Consider the following 19,182-nt stretch of genomic DNA (forward strand, 5'->3'; position numbering starts at 1 on the left):
GAGGGATGAAGTTAGAGGGCTCCAGAGATAGGAGCGGAGAGTGCGATTGGCTGGATAGTTTCTGTACAGACACAATGGATCAAGTGGCTTCCTTTATACTGTAAGTGCTATGAAGTATGATGTATGAAGAGGTAGCCAACTGCCACGGACTTATAACTTGTAGCTTATTGGACAGAATGTATCTAATTAACCATTCGCAACTTGGTGGACCTCATTTTCAAGAGGTTGTTGATGCAGTGGGGATCAATGGAGAGAGACAATGTTGACTTGAAGGTTACTTGTTCAAAATTATGAACAGGTTTACAGAACTGAAGTTATTTTCATTGGAGTAAGATAGACTTATTGGAACACATGGTCCAAGTCTTTAAACTGCTAAACATAATAAATAATTGTGATACTCAGAGATTAACGAATTACAAAATAAGAGGATAAAATAGAAGTTAAAAAGTTCTGATAAATGGGAATAGAATAATTAGGTGGTGGTTTTGACAGCACAGACTCAATGAGCAGAAGGACCTTTTTTGTGCTGTAGACATTTCTGACTATTTTATCTAACTGGCAACCAGCTAATTTTCCAGCATTCCCAATGCAAAGTCTCTTTAGAACTAACAATTTGAAAACTCGAGCAACAACTTGCATTTATGTAACATCTTTTACATGGTGAAATATTTCAATGCTTGTCCCAGGACAGTCATTCGATTAAATTTGACCCTGAGCCACAGGAAGAAATATTGGCAGAGATAGGCAAAATGTTGATCAAAGGGGCAATTAGTAAGCTGTGTTTTAAAGGAGGAAGGAGAGATAGAGTGATCAGGGGCAGAAATTCTGTAGCTTACAGTGAAGGCAGCTTATAGCCATCAGTTACTGATCAACGAAATTGGAGATGCACCGTAGGTGTGAATGAGAAGAGTGCAGAAATTTCAGAGGATTGTGATGCTGGAGGAAGTAATGAAGATGGGGAGTTGGTGGATAAGGCCACACAGGGGTGAGAAACAAGAATGGGAAGTTTGAGATCAACATTGCTGCAAGTATAAATTTCCCTCAATTTTCTGCATTGAAAATGGATAGATAGAAAATAATGATGATCACATGTTTGAGTTTGCAATATCCCCTCTCAGCTGGTAAGGTCCCCTGCCAGACAGATACACTGTTATTAAAATTTAATACAAGTTTCCCTTGCTATGGCTTATCATTTTACAGAATAGGCTCCCATCAAAAATAATTGAAATTATGTTGAATAATTCCCTTTAACCGTGCTGGATGAACATCTCATTAAGAATAGGATTAAAGGATAGCTCTGTATATTCTAGAATGATTGACTGTTTTGTGGAACACTATGACTCTGAGCTTATCACTTTTCTTAACTAAAATGAACTTCTTCAACATTAGCACTTTTCAACAAATGGATCCATTTTCAATGATTATCTTTCTGAAACGAAATTGCTTTAGGCTAAATTAAAAATAATACATAAATCTTGAAGAAATACTGTCCAGTCACAATGGCTGTCTTATCCCTGACCTTTTCACACAACTATCCTGGTGTAATTTATGAATGCACCTCTGGCAGTTTTGTTACATTCAGATTCTTTTCATCCAAGTGAACTTTCTATCTTGAACTGTAGATCATTATGATGCATGTAAATGACAAATCAAAGTAGCACAGCAGGCCTTCCTAAGAAAGTGTTTCTCTCCAGTATTTTCTCTACATTATCCAAGTTTCCCAGACATCATCTTCATTGGAATACTCGATGACCACTTTGGAAGGTCTTGGGCCAGTGATTTTCAGGTGTCTTGGGAATGCTGCACTTCGCCAGTGAGGCCTGGGTATCACTGAAGCACTTCCTCTGTCCACTTGGGGCTTGCCTGCCATTTTGGAGTTGGGAGTAGAGTACCTGCTTGGGGAGTCTCGTGTTGTTCATGAGGGCAACGTGCCCAGCCCATCCTAGTCGATCAAGATTGGTCAGTGGGGTCAATGCTGGGGATGTTGGCCTGGTCAAGGACGCTGGTTTTGGTGCATCTTGGTGGGACTGCTCCACCACCTTGAGGTTCCTGCTGCAGACAGTCCACATCTCAGAGGCATATAGGAGGGTGGGAAACCCCCACAACTCTGTATACCATGATCTTGTTATCCTCGAACACCATTTGCCACACGTGATCAAAGCTATGGAGGTGATAGTGGACCTCTTCATCGATAACTTCTTTGGCCAACAGGACACTCCTGAGATATTGGAAGAGGTCAACATTCTTTAAGGCCTTCCTGTGGACCTTGGTGATTGGTGGTTTGCTCCACAATGCCCAACCAGGTTGGTAGAGGACCTTTGTCTTGTGGATACTTAGAGTAAGGCCCATGTCCTCATATGCCTCTGTAAAGGTGCTTACGATAGTTTGGAGTACATCATGTGAGGTTACATTTACACAAACATCATCTGTATACTGCAGTTTGACACTGTTTAGGTTGGCTTTGGTTTTGGCATGAAAGTGGCACAGGTTGAATAATTTCTCACAGGTTCTGTAAACTAGCTCCACTCCAGTGGGGAGCTTGTCATCAGTGAGGTGAAGCATTGCAGTACAGTAGATCAAGAACGGTGCTGGGGCAATTATGCAGCCTGCTTGACACTGACCTGAATGGGGAATGGGTCAGTGGTGGAGCTATTTAGAATTCCCATGATTTCCATGTTGTCATGGCACAGGCGAAGGGTGATAAAGTTCATTGTATAACCAAAGCAGAGAAGGATGTTCCAGAATGCTTCCCGATTGATGGTGTCAAAGTTCATGTCCAGGGGCAGGTTCTTTTCTCTGCATTCCTCCTGTAGCTGTCACACAGTGAAAATCATGTCCATTGTGGCCCTCCATGGCTGAAATTCTGGGAGGAGTTCCTCAGCCACAGGGAGGATACGGTTGAGGAGGACTTTGGTGATGACGTTTCCAATGGCTGAAAGCAGGGAGATTCCTCAGTAGTTACCACATTTGGACTTGTCTCCTTGTATGGAAATACCCACAACTGTGGCATCTTGGCATTCTCCCAGGATGCTCTCCTCCTTCCAGATTAGGCTGACAAAGACGTGTAGCTGCAGTAGGAGCTCTTGGCCTCGGCACTTCAATGCTCCAGCAGCCTTGTTGCTCTTGAGCTGACAGATGGCCTTTACTTCTTGCAAGGATGGGGGTGTTACTGAGCTTGAAGTATGTAGTGTGCTGCAGAATGTGTTCAAGGACGCTCGGATCGCTGACAGAGCCCTGACTGAGGAGGTCTCTGAAGTGCTCCCTCAGTGATTCTCTATGGCTTCTTTATTTTTGATAAGAGTCACTTTGTCCTTGGCCAGCAGTGGGGTGCGGCATTGGGTGTTTGGTCCATGTTTGGTCTTGACAGCACAGAAGAAACCCTGCACGTTATGATTGTCAGCCATTTGTTGGGCCTCCAGTGATTTCTGTACTTGCACTGATGAATTAAAGTTTTGCAAATAGGTAGTGTTAGAGTCAGTGGCTCTTTTCATAAATTCATTATTCATAGAATGCCTACAGTGTGGAAGTAGACCATTCAACCCATCAAGTCCACACCAACCATTCGAAAAGCATCCCATCCCCCAGAGCAATTTAGCATGGTCAATCTAACTAGCATGTACATCTTTAGACTGGAGGAGGGAAACGATGCAGATGCGGGGAGAATGGGTAAACTCCACACAGACAGTCACCTGAGACTTGAATTGAACCCAGGTCCCTGGTGCTGTGAGGTCATAGTACTAACCACTGAGCCACCATGCCACATTTGATTTTGCTCAACTAGTGCGGAATTAAAAATGACTAGCATTTCTAAAACAGCATTTCAAAGTCCTCTACTGCCAATGAGACATGTTTTAAAATGTGTGTTGTGGGAATTATAGTGACAAAGTTATTCACACAAAGTTCCTTTTATCAGCAGCGTGATGATTATCAAATAATCTGTTTGGTTGATGTTACTTGAAAATTTTGACCAGATAACTGAGGGATAATATCTTTTTCTAATAATACTTTGGGATTTTTTACATCCACATGAGAGAGTAGAGCAGATGGCATAGTGGCTCAGTGGTTAGCACTGCTACCTCATAACACTAGAAACCCAGGTTTGATTCCAGCCTCGGGTGACTGTGCGGAGTTTGCACATTCTCCCCACATCTGTGTGGGTTTTGTCCAGGTACTCCAGCTTCCTCCTGTTGTCCAAAGATGTGCAGGTCAGATGGGTTGACTGAGCAGGCTAAATGGATTAGCCATGGGAAATGCAGTGATAGGGTGTGGGTCTAGGTGGGATGCACTTTGGAGGGTCAGTGTGAACTCAATGGGCCAAATGGCCTGCTCCCACACTGGAGGGACTTAAAAGACAGAGTTTCATTTTTACATCTCAGCTGAATGGAGATGCAGCAGTCCTTTTTTACTTCACTGAGAATGTCAGGCTAAGTTTTGTGCTCTAGATTTTGTCATCAGCGTCATTGACAATCATTCGCTTGTGAGTATGATTGTCTACCTAGGAAATTCCATGTCACTGGTTGTGGGGTCTGTGAATCCTTATGTGGCTGATGAGCCCATTCTGAGAGCTGCATTTCTGATCACACATTTGGTGTAACCACACACTCTGGAATTTGGAACTGTCGTTGGCCTTGGGGGGGTTGGGTAGGTGATGGCCTAGTGATATTATCACCAGACTATTAATCCAGACACTCAGCAAATGTTCTGAGGACCCACGTTCAAATTTGACCATAGTGAGTTCAATAAAACTCTCGATTGAAGAGTCCAATGATAACCATGAAGCCATTGTCAGGAAAAACCCATCTGGTTCACTAATGGCCTAACCACCTGGTTAGGCCTGCATGTGATACCAGACCCACGGCAATGTTATTGACTCTTAACCACCGCTGAGCGATTAAAGATGAGCAAGAATTGGTGGCTTAGCCAACAATTTCCATATTCCGAGATTACATAATTAAAAAGTAATTTCTTTGGTTCTTAGATGTGCAATTGCTTCATACCTTAAAAAATTAACATAATTAATAATAAATTAACCTTAACTAGGATATATTATAAATATCCCCAATGTCCTTAGAGCTACTGAGGAAATAAATCACCAGAGGTCTCAGTGCTTAGTCTTCTTTAGGATTGTATCATACTCGAATGTTAACTCTGTTTCTGTCTTCATAGATGCTGTCAGACTTGCTAAGTTTCTCCAGCATTTTCTGTTTTATTTCAGATTTTGAGGAACTCCAATATTTTGCTTTTAGTTAATGAGTTGAACTTGATAAGATACAGAGAGAGATCTCACTAGGCCTCATGGAAACACTTCGCCAATAAGGTTGTGACAAAGGAAAGGGCATTTTGACTAACACTAACACTGGAACCAAAAAAGCAGGAATGTACTTCCCAACTGAGCAACATCCTGTGCTCACTCAGATTTATTCATCTTCCATTGATCTTCTCATTCTCCCACAATACTTATCTGAGGACCAGCTCCATCTTAGTGTCCTCCTTTTGGCTACCCTGTTTAATATCATGTTAAATAACTCTCCAGCAAAGACCATTGGGGAATTCTACCATGTTAAAATTTTGCAAATGTATAATTACAAAGTATTGACAGGTTATTCAGCTGAATAAATCCAAGTCTATGTCTATTCTCCTCATGATCCTTCCATGGTTTTTCATCTTTTCACTTTATAATCATGTTTTTTCCTTTCCCCCCACACCTGTTATCTAGCTTCCTGTTAAATATTTCTAAACTACTTGTCTTAACTACTACTTGTGGTAACAATTTTCATCACTCTCTGGGTAAAGGCTTTCATCCTGAATTTCCTATTGGAGTTATTAATAAGTATCTTATGTGTATAGCCACTTCTTCTGGTCACATCTGCAAGTGAAAATATTTTCTATACACCTATCCTATTGAACCCTTTCCATAATCTTAAAGAGAACAATCAGATATCTCCTCAATCTCTTTACTGGAAAACAGAGCCGCAGACAATTGAACCATTCTTGATAGATATAAGCATTGTAAATGCTTGTGGTTTCTTGTTCTTTGCTTCATTGCTGCTGAATGAATAAGTAAACAGTATTTCCCCATGTCCTCTCGATTGCATGGTCAGGATCTCATTCTCCTCAGATCGTACATTTTACTAATGTTTCCTATATCATTCCTATTTATTTGACATTTATTCTTCTCTACCTTAGCTATTGTTGTTGATTTATTCATTCATTACTGAAGCCATTCTCATTCATGTTTTCATTTATTTAACACCATAGTCATTGCCCTTTGTGTGCTTCCTTTTATATGCTCCTTGGCATCCTCTCATCTACTTAGTTATTTGCTTTTCGCTGACCCCTTGTAATAATTTCATGGTTCACTGCTTCAATCCTCCCTGCTTCTTTCATTTCAGCTGCAGTCCTTCACATTTATGCTTTTATTTCCTTGCTAATCCTAGACCCCAAACTGTAGATCTCTTCAAATAATGCCAACTCACATTAGAGCGAGTTGCTGGACATTGAAATTAATATTCCTGTGCCCATGAGATTTTCAAATCATGAGCTTATCAGTGTTCTCTTTATTGAGATAAGTTCCTCAATTCTTGCTGGGAACATTATCCCGAGAAGTTTAAGGTGGACACAGCTCCTCAAGCCTGTTTTATTTACATAACCCTTAATATTCTGAACTAATATAATCTTTAAAAAAAAGCACCCAACACCAGGTTATAGTCCAACAGGTTTATTTGGAAGTACTAACTTTCGTAGCCACTAGCTACCTGGTGAAGGAACAGAGCTCTGAAAGCTAGTGGTTCCAAATAAACCTGTTGGACTATAACCTGTTATTATGTGATTTTTAACTTTGTCTACTCCAGTCCAACAAGGCACCTCCTCAGCATGACTAATATAATCCTATAAATCTCAGTTCAGAATTTTTTATCATAGCCCCAGCTTCCAAAGCTTTTTAGACAAATATAATTTTTTCCACTAATTCACTGTGGGAGGTGACTATTGGCATCACCCATGAATTATTACAGGAAGGTAGAGGAGGTGAATTTTCCTTGGAGTAGATCATGGATCTTCTTAGAAAAATGTCATGTTCGCAAAATTCGATACATCAAAAGCTCTGTGCTATGCTGCTCAGACTTTTATGTTAAACAGAAGAACACAGAACTAGGAGCAAGAAGAGACTATTAGTTTCGTTAAACATGCTCCAGGGTTCAATGAGATTAAAACTGATCTTGAACTACAGCTCCACCTTTCAGAACTATCTACATGGATTCCCATTATTAAGTTTTGAACATGAGTGAGAATTACAAATCTTGGGGGATAGTGAGTTCCAAAGCTTCACAATTCTTTCAGTGAAGTATTTTTTCCCTCATCTCTGACTAAAATGGTGACCTTCATATTGACAACCAACTCCCATTTCTTCCCTTTCGTTTAGCTTTACTTGTTACATTCTCTGTCCTCTCTCCCCTCCCCCCACCCCAGTGGGACTGCCTGTTCTTTCAAGTCTGGCGGTTAGGCACACCATTGTTCTACCATCATCGCATTCCGATCACTTAATCCGAACTAGTAACACCTTTTCTCCCACAGCACTCTACGTTCCACCACCCCCACACCCACACATCCGCCAACTATAGGATAAATGCTGCCCCTTCTACACCTCTCTTCAGCTCTGATGAAGAATCATCTAGACTTGAAACATTAGCCTGCTGTCTCTCCATGGATGCTGCCTGACAAGTTGTGATCTCCAGCATTTTTTGTTTTCAGTACAGGTTCCAGCACCTGCAGTAATTTGCTCCCACTTCTGTGATTGCAAGCCCATGCTCTAGATACACCAACCAGGGGAAACATTCTTCCACTATCTTTCTTGGCAAGTTCCCTAAAGAAGTTTAATGTGATCAGTTCACATTATTCTAAATTTTAAGCAATAAAGTCTTAAACTATTCCATTTCTTTTTATCTACATAAAAAGCCTATTGCCTAAGTAGCACAATGCCAAGAGAGCTTCCTGTAAATTGTTTTACTTCAAGTAAGTTTTTCATGTTTTTGGTGAATAATATGTATTACAATTTATGAAAGCATTACAAGTATATTCTCTCAAGTATCTGTAGGAACAGCTTCAGGATTGTTGTTAGAGGCATTTTGTTATAAGACATCTTTTGTATTAGACTGCACTAATGGCATGAAGATGATAATTTAAGCAACCAATGAATACACATACTTGTAGTCCAGGGTTATTCCTCCTGAGGATTTTTAAACATCCTGCTTTTATAGAATGAAGAAATATTTAAATAGATCATTATTCCATAAATTAGAAGGAAATTAACACAAGAACTAAAAGGACAGGGGCAGAAGCATATTAATACCATCTGGTATAGTACTATCTCTAAATTATAATCTGGACTAAATTACTCTGAAATACTGAAGCTTTCTATAATGGCACAAGATAGATATAGACAAGGAAAAAAAAAATTTCTCTGGCAGACTCATCCAAAGAGAATTTACATGACACTTTTGAAAAGAGTGAGCAAACATTTGACCTTCTCACAAATTATACAACAATTACAATACAAAGAGGCCATTCAGTCCAACTGTCTATGCTGGTGTGTATTTTCCAAACAAGACTCCTCTCAATTTAGCTAATTTCAACCTAACATCATGACCTTTCATTTTTTTCTCATTTTGTACTTATCTTTTTCCAGTAAATACATCTCTTCTACTTGTCTCAAATCTTATATGTGGTATGAATTTCCACGTTCAAACCAGCTGTTTGATAAAGAGTCTTTCCTCAATTCATTAGAAACTATCTTATATTTATAAGGCCTAGTTTTGAATAAGAAATGTGATAAATGTTCTCTATGAATGTTGCTGCTATGCACAGCCAGTGTTATTCCAAGTAGCCTCAGAACAACTTCAGAACATGATCACACGCTTAAATGTTGGTTACCCTCCCCCCACACCCCTACGTCCTGTTCCCCACCTCATGCATTGTATGGGGTGCCTCCTGCACATCCAATCCACTTTCAGCTGTTCACACTTCTTGTTAGCATCCTAACCTGTACTCCTCTCTATCTTGGATTATCACCAACCACCCAGTGGTTTGCCACTCCCTTTTTTTCTCCCTCACCCTCTCTCTATGGGCTCTGCCTTCATCTTCCTTCCTCACTTTATCCCCACTCACCCATCAACAGCATAAATGCCTTCTTTTCCCAGCTGTTGTCAGCACTGGACACAAAATGTTAAATCTGTGTTTCTCTCAACAGATGCTGCCAGACCTGCTGTGTTTCTCCAGCTTGTTTGTTTTATTTTTGAATTTCCAGCATTTTTTCTGTTTATTTGATGCATGTACTGTTAAATTATTTTTCACGTCTATGCATTTGCACATTTTATCCAGGACTAAGGCCCATATAGTAGTTTCTAGACTATGGTGTTGTTGGGCAGTTTAGATGGAACACTAATTGTGATCATACCAAGGAGAGTTAAAAATACTTTTCATGATTTATACAATATAAATCATAATATTGATATTAACTTTAGTTTAAAAATCAATTTTGGTGAACTGAATTTCATTATTCATGAATAAATAATTTTAAAATTCACTCATGGTGCGTGAGCATCACGAGCTGGGCCAGCATTTATTGCCTATCCCCAGTTGCTCTTGAAAAGTGGTGGTGAGTCACATTCCTGAATCTCTGAAGTCTATGTAGTGTAGGTACAATATACAATGGTGCTGTCAGCAAGATAAGGCAAGAATTTTGATGCAGCAAAGGTGAAGGAACAATGATATATTTCCAAGTTAGAATGACGTGTGGTGTGGTGGAGAATTTGCAGGTGATGGTATTCCTATGCATCCGCTGCCATTGTCCTTGTAGGGGTTCTGGATTTGCAATGATCGATCTAGCAGTGATAGGTTTGGAAGTCCCTGTTGAAGGAGCCTTGGTGACACCTTGCAGATGATACACACTGCTTTCACTATGCATAAATAGTGAAGGCAGTTAATCTGGAAAGTGGCAGATGGGATGTCAAATGAGCAGGCTGCTTTGCCTGTGAATGTGTCAACCTTCCTTAATGCTTTTAGAATTGACTCATTCAGGTCAAGGGACTCAGTGTTGATAACTGCACTGGTTCAATTCCTGTACCAGCTGATGTTATCAGGAATATTCTACTTTCTCATCTTGCTCCATTCTTGAGCTGTGATGACCCTCAGGTTAAATTCACCATCAGTCCCCTCACTGTAATAAGGGAGCAATACTCCAGGACTGTAGTAACTGTATCTTTTATCATTCAGGCATGTGTAGAGCATTTCATTACAAGCTTGACTTGTGCCTTGTGGTTGGTGCACAGACTTTGGGATGTTATGAGATAAACGACTTGCCAAAGAATTACCAGTTTCTGATCATCTTTTGGAACCACATTATCTGTAAATCTGTTCAGTTTCCAGACAACAGTAACCCCCAAGATTTTGTTCAGAGATGCCAGTAGCATTGAATATTATAGGGACATAATCGTATTGTCTCTTGGAGATGGTCATTGTATGGAATCTGTACAGTGGGAATCGTGTTTGCTAAACATGGACATGGACTGCTTCAGTATCTGAATAGTTGCTAGCGGTGTTCAACATTGTGCAAAGATGCCCTCTTCCAACTTTATAATGCAAGGAAGGTCATAGATGAAGCAGCTGAAGATTGTTGAGTCTAAGGGAGTCATACCATAACGTCCTGGAACTGAGATAACTGGCTTCAACAAACATGACCCACTTTTCTTGGTGGTAGGTATGTTCAATGTGATTGAGCTTTCAGATATAGTTGAGTGGAAAATTAAGTTTAACAACAAATAAATCTCAAAACTATCTGCAAAACAGTTCGCACCTTTAAAAGATTTAACTTGAATATTACTTGTAGTGCAGTTAAGTGTTCCTGTTCTGAATTGTACTCCCTTTTCATGCTGAAGCCTATTAATTACAGATAATTATTCTGTGATGAGCTTCTTAATGACTGCAGCTGCCTCTGTATACCTTCAACACAGAGGGGTACACAGCTATGAAAATCTGTTGTAAAAAGTTTTCATTGTGTAAATATAAGTTAATGGAATTTCACATGTCGGCTTGTACCTCAGAACTGGATAAACTGATATTAATTAACAAGGTATACACTTTGCAGGAGAATCTTTCTTTAATGGAGCACTTATGTAAAGTAGTCAAAGGTGCAATTTATAGAGAATCATTAGTAAATCCAAATTCCTCCATAACTGTTTTTATTAGTTCAATTTGAGCCATCTTCAAATCTTTATTCATCGACTTAACTATCTGTTTTGAGGTCCTAAAATAAATAAATGTGCAAAATGATTCAAGGCTGTTTATTGTTAAACCAACAACATAAAGAACTGAGTACAAGGATCTAATGAAAAAGCAATCAGAGCAACTCAGTTTCTGAAGAGAATAGTTTCTTTGGGAGTTTTGCGTCAGACAAACATACTTTATGTCCCACTAGTTACTTTGAGTGATTTGTACTTCAATCCTGAACATGTTGTTTGGGATATGATGCTGCAATTTTGGCATCACATTTGTAGGGCCAGACAAAGGCATCACTGATGGTACTTCTCCAGTGTTTTGAAATACCTGCTGTAGTTTATCAACGTCTCCGAAGCATTAAGAGTGAGGGGATCACTGTTACCTGATAAACAAAAAGCTTTATCTCAGGCTTGTGGACAGTATAATCCACTTGCCGCATGTTCTACATTAACTCAGTGGATAGCCCTTTCATCACTGGGTCAGAATGTTCTGGGTTAAAATCCTATTTAGGACACTTGAATATAATGTTTCAGTTGACAGATTTTCAGTCTATCACTGCTGGGAAAATGCAAGAATGAGTTATTAATGGTCAATATCAATAATTTGGATGCATAATATTTCCAACTTTGCTGATGAAGCAAAACTAGTTAGAAATGTGAGATGTGATAAGGAAGTAAAAAGGTTTCCACAGGATTTAGAAAGGTTTAGGTGAGTGGGCAAGAACGGTTGCATGGTGGCTCAGTGGTTAGCACTGTTGCCTCACAGCACCAGGGTCCCAGGTTCAATTCCAGCCTTGGGGGACTGTCTGTGTGAAGTTTGCACATTCTTCCCGTGTCTGCGTAGGTTTCCTCCGGGTGCTCCGTTTTCCTCCCACAGTCTAAAGAAGTGCAGTCCAGGTAAATTGGCCATGCTAAATTGCCCAAAGTGTTAGGTGCATTAGTACATTCACAAACATCTACTCCCTCCACCTCTGATGCTCAGTAACAGCAGTGTGTACTATCTACAAGATGCACTGCAGAAATTCATCAAAGATCCTTAGTTAGCAACTTCCAAATCAATGATAACTTGCATCTAGAAGGACAAGTTGCCACAGATACATGGAATGAGCACATGGTAGTTCCTGATTTGGAAATGTATTGCTGTTCCTTCACTGTTGCTGGGTCAAAATCCTTAAATTTCCACCCTAATGGCATTTTGGATCTATGTACAGCACGTGGACTGCAGCAGTTCAATAAGGCATCTCATTACCAGCTTATCAAAAGCAACTAGGACCAAGTGATAAATACTGACCAGCCAGTGATGCCTATGTTGCACGATGAACAAAATAAAAATCCATCCCCTTCATGACTGAAGACATCCTGCTCTTTCCAGCCATTGAAAACAGCACCTCTCTTCAGATTAGATTCCCTACAATGTAGAAACAGGCCATTTGGCCCAACAAGTCCACACAGACCCTTCAAAGAGTAACCCACCCAGACCTATTTCCCTCTGACTAACGCACCTTACTCTATGGGCAATTTAGCACGGCCAATTCACCTAATCCACATATCGTTGGACTGTGGAAGGAAACCAGAGCACCCGGAGGAAACCCACGCAGAACTGGGGAGAATGTGCAAACTCCACACAGACAGTCGCTCAAGGCTGGAATCAAACCCAAGTCCCTGACACTGTGAGGCAGCAGTGCTAACCAGAGTCAACATTCTTTTGCACATATTCACTTATGCACTCCATCCATCAATACTTCTAGAGGAGCCTTAGTTAACCATAATGGTGCTTTTTTAATAGCTCTGTAACATCTCCAGGGATGGGTGTAGATGACAAATAAAGATTGGTCAATGATTCTGGATTGTAGAGAGTGAAGTGCTCTTTGGGGCTCTCTGAAATGTAGTGCTTGGTATGTTGCAATGGGGAGGGGATAGAATTCCCTGCCCATCCATCACTGAAATTTAGTGTTCTACTTGTGTGTGCATATATAGTCAAGAATTCTGTCACATGAGATGATCAAGCACATTACTGAGCAGAATTCCCAGGGAACTTTTAGGCTCACCTCCACACATCCTCAGAAATAAAATTTCCAATTTCCTTTGCAGATATCCTCATTCCCCTCTGCAGATCTGTTCCGCTGCCTTCTTTGGAAGTCCAGCTATTACCCTTTAACAGATCTTCTTTCCACTTTGTAGGCTGACTGTCCTCTGGCCCTGGGCCTCATTACCCCAAGCCTGACAGTTTTACCTCCTGGGCCCTGTACTCACCAGGCTTGCTTCTCATACAATCCTCGAACCTCACAGCCTTGGTGTGCTTGCTTTCTCTGACCTTTGGCAGCCCCATTTCCTCGAGCCTTGGAGGCCCACTTCCTCTGGCTTCACTTCCTCTGGTCTCAGGGGGTCCCATTTTCCTCTGGCCTCAATGGTCTTGCTCACTGTTGCCACTCACCATCTGACTGCCTCTCTCTCGCATTTTCTGCTGATTGGCTCACTGTGAGTCTAGTAGTAGAGTCTAGAAAGAACCAGCATTTGACTGGAGGAGCAACTCCCCACATTTCAGTCAATTCTACTTGCAGACATGACTTCCTTTGATTGGTCAAAGTTAAAGGTCATACAACACCAGGTTATAGTCGAACAAGTGTATTTGGAAGCACTAGCTTTTGGAGTGCTGTTCTTGCATCAGGTGGTTGTCAGGTGGTGGTCATCACAATCACCTGATGAAGGAGCAGCGCCCTGAAATCTAGTGCTTTCAAATAAACCTGTTGGACTATAACCTTGTGTCGTGGGATTTTTAACTTTGTCCACCACAGTCTAACATCGGCATCTCCAAATTTTGATTGGTCAGCCCAGTCACTGAAGTCTCCAGGGCATTTGGGAGACGACTGGGGAGAGTTTGCCGAGAATTTCATGTAGTTTGAACATTTTCCGTGCTACTATTTAGAAGAGTAAAGGTCTTCTCCGTCTCCTGGTCAATGTTTACTCTCCCAAACAACATCAGTTAAGAAATTAAATAACTTGTCATTATCACATTGCAGGGGTTGCACTATGTATTAACTGGTTCCGAATTTTCTACAATCAGTGACTATACCATTCGTAAGCTGTTACGAGGCAACCTAAGGTTGGAAAATATGTGAACAATAATAAACATCTAAACTTTATTTTGTAATTTCTGTGGACAATAACATGTTTATACAGAGATCAGTATATTGTCATTGGTTTTTGACTGTGTCTTTTGTCTACACATTAATTTTTCATTTAGCATTTTTTGAGTTTAATCATTGGAAACATGTCACAATGTTTAGCATAAACATCCTTCCAACTGGGTGACAATTATTCATTTCCCTTTGGAGTAAGTGTCAGTCTGTCTTTCAGTTTTCTCCTCTCTTGCATCTATTTGCTTTTAGGCCTAACTTGATTTTATTCTGTTTTGTGCCGTCTTTTCCTTGTTTCACCAGTTTCAATTTTTTGTCCAGCTTTGAGAATATTAGCTTCACTTTCAGTTACTTCCAAAGGGGCTAATTGTGCCATTTGTTCCTTTCAACAGAAACAGGAGACCTAAGTATTGAAATATAGTCTACTCTTTTAGTTTTCATTTATAGAGATTGAAATACTTCTGATTGCTGAGATTAAAATAAGGTTTCAGCCAGTGCTGTAAAAATTAGCTGTCATTGAGGTGTAGTGTTTTGAGCTTGATTGGTAATTGTGTAGATTCAGTAGACATTTGCCTTGGTCTGTATTAGGAAAGATATTAATACCCTTCACAAAGTCATGCCTGCAATGGCATGAAATCCAATCTACAAGCCAGGCTGGAAAAACAGCAGAAGCAATTTTATATGCCTTTAAGAGCAAATGGCCTCAAGCATTGGAAGTCAATGTTACAGTGATGTCTATCACCCTGGGTCTTTCGTCGAGATTGGGATATTCCTGATACGTTGCCATTGAGAGTTGGTGATCCACTTTTGTCTGTTGCAAGCTTATTTAGCTTGAATGTCGTTTTGTTAAGGTCAGTCATGCAATTACGGCTTGCACAATGGTGTCCATATATGTGGCGCAGTCTCCCACTCCTCACACCTATCTAAAACTCACAACTGTGACAAGCAAGAGTTACTACAGGGACAACTGCTGCTCTTGAAAAATGGATGAAGCTTTCTCCCTTTAGGAAAGGAGCATCCATTACTTCCCATCGGTAATTTGACATTGTGGACTGTGCAATGCCAATGTAATCCCTCGCTGGGTGCCTTGAAGCATTCTGAAGCATGAAAATTAATTGCTGTCCTCCTTCACTGTCTCTCATAGTATGGTGACAACCAGGTATGGGAATTCCTGTGTGCTTTTGAACTTGTGGCAGATGTCAGTGAGAATATCTCTGTTGAGGAGCATACACTGCTGGCTACTCAAGGTCAAATAGCTTTTCATTGGCTCATGTCATGTCTGAACCAGATTCTGACCTGTCCTGGGTACACTCTGTTTCCTATCATTATCTTTTTTTATGATACTGTTGAATATGTCACAGGTTCCTGACCACTCAAATTTATTCAGGACTATGAATGGTATTTAATTGTTTCAAGGTCAAGAAGGGCTTATATCTGTGTAACATTTTAACTTAATTGCTTTGAAAAAAAAAAGATTCTTGACCAATTTTCTTAAAGATTTTGGAAAATGCATAACAGTAATAATTAAAATCAGATGTTATTGAACGTACAGTTGCATATTTGATATTTGGTTTGATGAATTGGCTCAGTAAAGTGAGCTTCAGAGAAGGAACACATCTGTCATTGGCATTGTGAAGTAATGGAGCCTGGCTGGAATGTGGGGTGAATATCATGAGGCGATGTACCAATAAACAGCAACCCCCCAACTCAAATCCCAGTAGCAAAGCTGGTTTTAAATAGGACTCAAAGAGTGTGTTGCTGGAAAAGCACAGTCGGTCAGGCAGCATCCAAGGAGCAGGAGAGTCTCGTTTCGAGCATAAGCCCTTTGTCATTCCTGTTGGTGTACTTATGCCTGAAACATCGATTCTCTTGCTCCTTAGATTAGATTACTTACAGTTTGGAAACAGGCACTTCGGCCCAACAAGTCCACACCAACCCGCCGAAGCTCAACCCACCCAGACCCATTTCCCTACATTTATCCCATCACCTACAGGCAATTTAGCATGGCCAATTCACCTAACCTGCACATTTTTGGACTGTGGGAGGAAACCAGAGCACCCAGAGGAAACCCATGCAGACATGGGGAGAATGTGCAAACTCCACAGTCAGTCGCCTGTGGCGGGAATTGAACCCGGGTCTCTGGCGCTGTGAGGCAGCAGTGCTAACTGCTGTGCCACCATGCCGCCCACAGTGCTGCCTGAGCAACTATGCTTTTCCAGCATCACACTCTTCAACTCTGATCTCGAGCATATACATTCCTCACTTTCTCCTAGTTTAAACAGGACTCCCTTATCAGAATAACATATTGACCTTAGCCTTAACATGGTGAGAGTTAGATTTTTGTCTCTCAAGGACAGGACTATGTCTATAAACATATCATCCCATACTGAATATTACATCCTCTTCATTCTTTGGATGAAGACATTTGCCCTGAATTCATTATTAGATCTGTTAATGACTTTTTTATACTTATGCCAGTAATTTTAGATTTTCTACCCAACTGGAACCATATTCTGTGTGCTGACTTTTATTTATCCATTATATTATGAACAGGCAAGATGACCACTGAGGTTTTGGAGAGTTTGGGCTAACATTTGTTGCTTGGATGTGCCAAGATAAAAATAGTGAATTTGCTTCCTTGGTAAGAACTTCATCATCTGATAATTTTACCTTCATTAAACCTAATAGAGTTTAATTACTCTAACTAAACCGTTACTCATGTCAATTGAATAGGTGGAGCATAACCTGTCACCCGCAGTCTCTCTCCCAACTGGAGAGCTTCGTTGATAAAGCACAATTTTGTAAAATATTCTAAGGGATAGTGTTTCTAGCACATTACGTAAATGCAAATATGAAAGAGAAAAGGTCTGACAATTCAGAACTTCAGGAATTATTTTCTTTATTTATTCATGGAATGTGGGCATCCCTGGCTGTAACACCATTCATTGGTCATTTTTAATTACCCAAGAGAAAATAGTTGTGAGTATTCCATTACATTCCTGACTTGCACCTTATAAATAGTGGATAGGTTTTGCAGAGTCAGGAGGTGAGTTACTCTCTGCATTATTACTAGCGCTGACCTGATCTTGCAGCCACAGTATTTGTATGGCAAGTCTACTTCAAGTTTCGGTCAATGGTAATCCCCAGTATGTTTGATAGTGGTGGCTCCAGTGATAGTAATGCCATTGAATGTCAAGAAGCAATGGTTAGGTTCTCCCTTGGTAGTGTTTGTTGCCATGTACTTGTTTACCAAAAATGTTACTCGCCACTTGTCATCCAAAATCTGGATATTGTCCAGATCTTGCTGCATTGGAATGTAAACTGCTTTACTTTGTGGGGAGTCATGAAGGATGCTGAATACTGTGCAATCATTGGCAATTGGACCTCCTTCTGACCTTATGATGGAGGGAAGGTAATTGAAGAAGCAGCTGAGAGGCTATCCTGCAGTGATGTCCTTGGACTGAGATGATTAACTTTCAACAAACACAACTAATATGAGATGAGACCATGATGTGATATAGTGTGATATACTAATGATCTGTCACTATCACACTGTGATACGTACGTTAGCTCCTGTTACATAAGGGCAACAGGTAGTACTGAGGAATTACAGCACATGGCATCTAAATGCATACATTACACTCACAGGCACTTGCATGTCTGGAAAAGCTTGGCAATTCAGATGTAGCGAACGTTCCTCAGGGTGCCAGGTCGCAAGAGAACAGAACACAGTAAGACCAAGACTGAGAGGTCTATGTCTTCAAGTCACATGCCATGATATGGTGATGACATCATAAGTATGTTCTTTCAAGGAATGTTGCACATCTGCTGAAAGACGTAACACAACAGCAGCTATCTTCCTTTGTGCTAAGTATGATTCCAATCAGCAGGGAGTTTTCCTCCCAATTCCCATTGATGATAATTTTACTCAGGCTCCTTGATGCTACACTTGATCAAATGTTGCCTTGATGTTAAGGGCATTCACTTTCTCCTAACTTCTCGAATTCAGCTCTCATTTCAGTATTTGAACCGAGGCTGTAATGAGCTCAAGAGCTGAAGGGCCCTGGAGAAACACAAACTGAGTGTCAGCGGGCAGGTTATTGCTAAGCAAGTCGATGATCTCTTCTATTACTTTGCTGGTGACTGAAAGTGGACTGATAGGGCGGTAATTGGCTTTTTCCTGTGTGAAGGACATACTCAGGTAATTTTTGAGTTATTGGTTTTGTCAGGTGGATGCACTGCAGGTTCCAGAACACATATTTTCACCACTATTGCTCAAGTGTTTTCACAGCTCATAGACTTTTGGAGTATCCAGTGCTTCCAGCCATTTCTTAGTATCATGTGGAGTGAATCGAATTGACTGAAAACCGATATCTGTGATACTGGGGTCCTCTGGGGGACGCCGAGATGCATCATCCACTTGGTATTTCTGACTGATGTGCTGGCCATCCACACGATTAAGGATGGAGATTTCTGTGGAGCACCTTTCTCCAATGAGTTCTTTAATTGTCCATCATTGTGTGGCAGGACTGCAAAAAGCATAGACTTGATCCATATATTGTGAAATTGTTAAGCTCTGTCTTTCATTTGTGGCTTATGTTTTTTTGCATACAATTAGAATGTCTTGTAGGGACAGTAGGTTGAAAACTAATTTTTAGGTATACCTGGTGCTACTCCTGCAATGTTGAGCTCTTTATTGAAGTTGGTTGATCCCCTGGCTTAATGGTTATAATAGTGTTTGGAACTTGAGGAGAAAGTGAGGACTGCAGATGCTG

This window comes from Chiloscyllium plagiosum, chromosome 6 (assembly GCF_004010195.1).
Source record: "Chiloscyllium plagiosum isolate BGI_BamShark_2017 chromosome 6, ASM401019v2, whole genome shotgun sequence".
Classification (NCBI taxonomy): Eukaryota; Metazoa; Chordata; class Chondrichthyes; order Orectolobiformes; family Hemiscylliidae; genus Chiloscyllium; species Chiloscyllium plagiosum.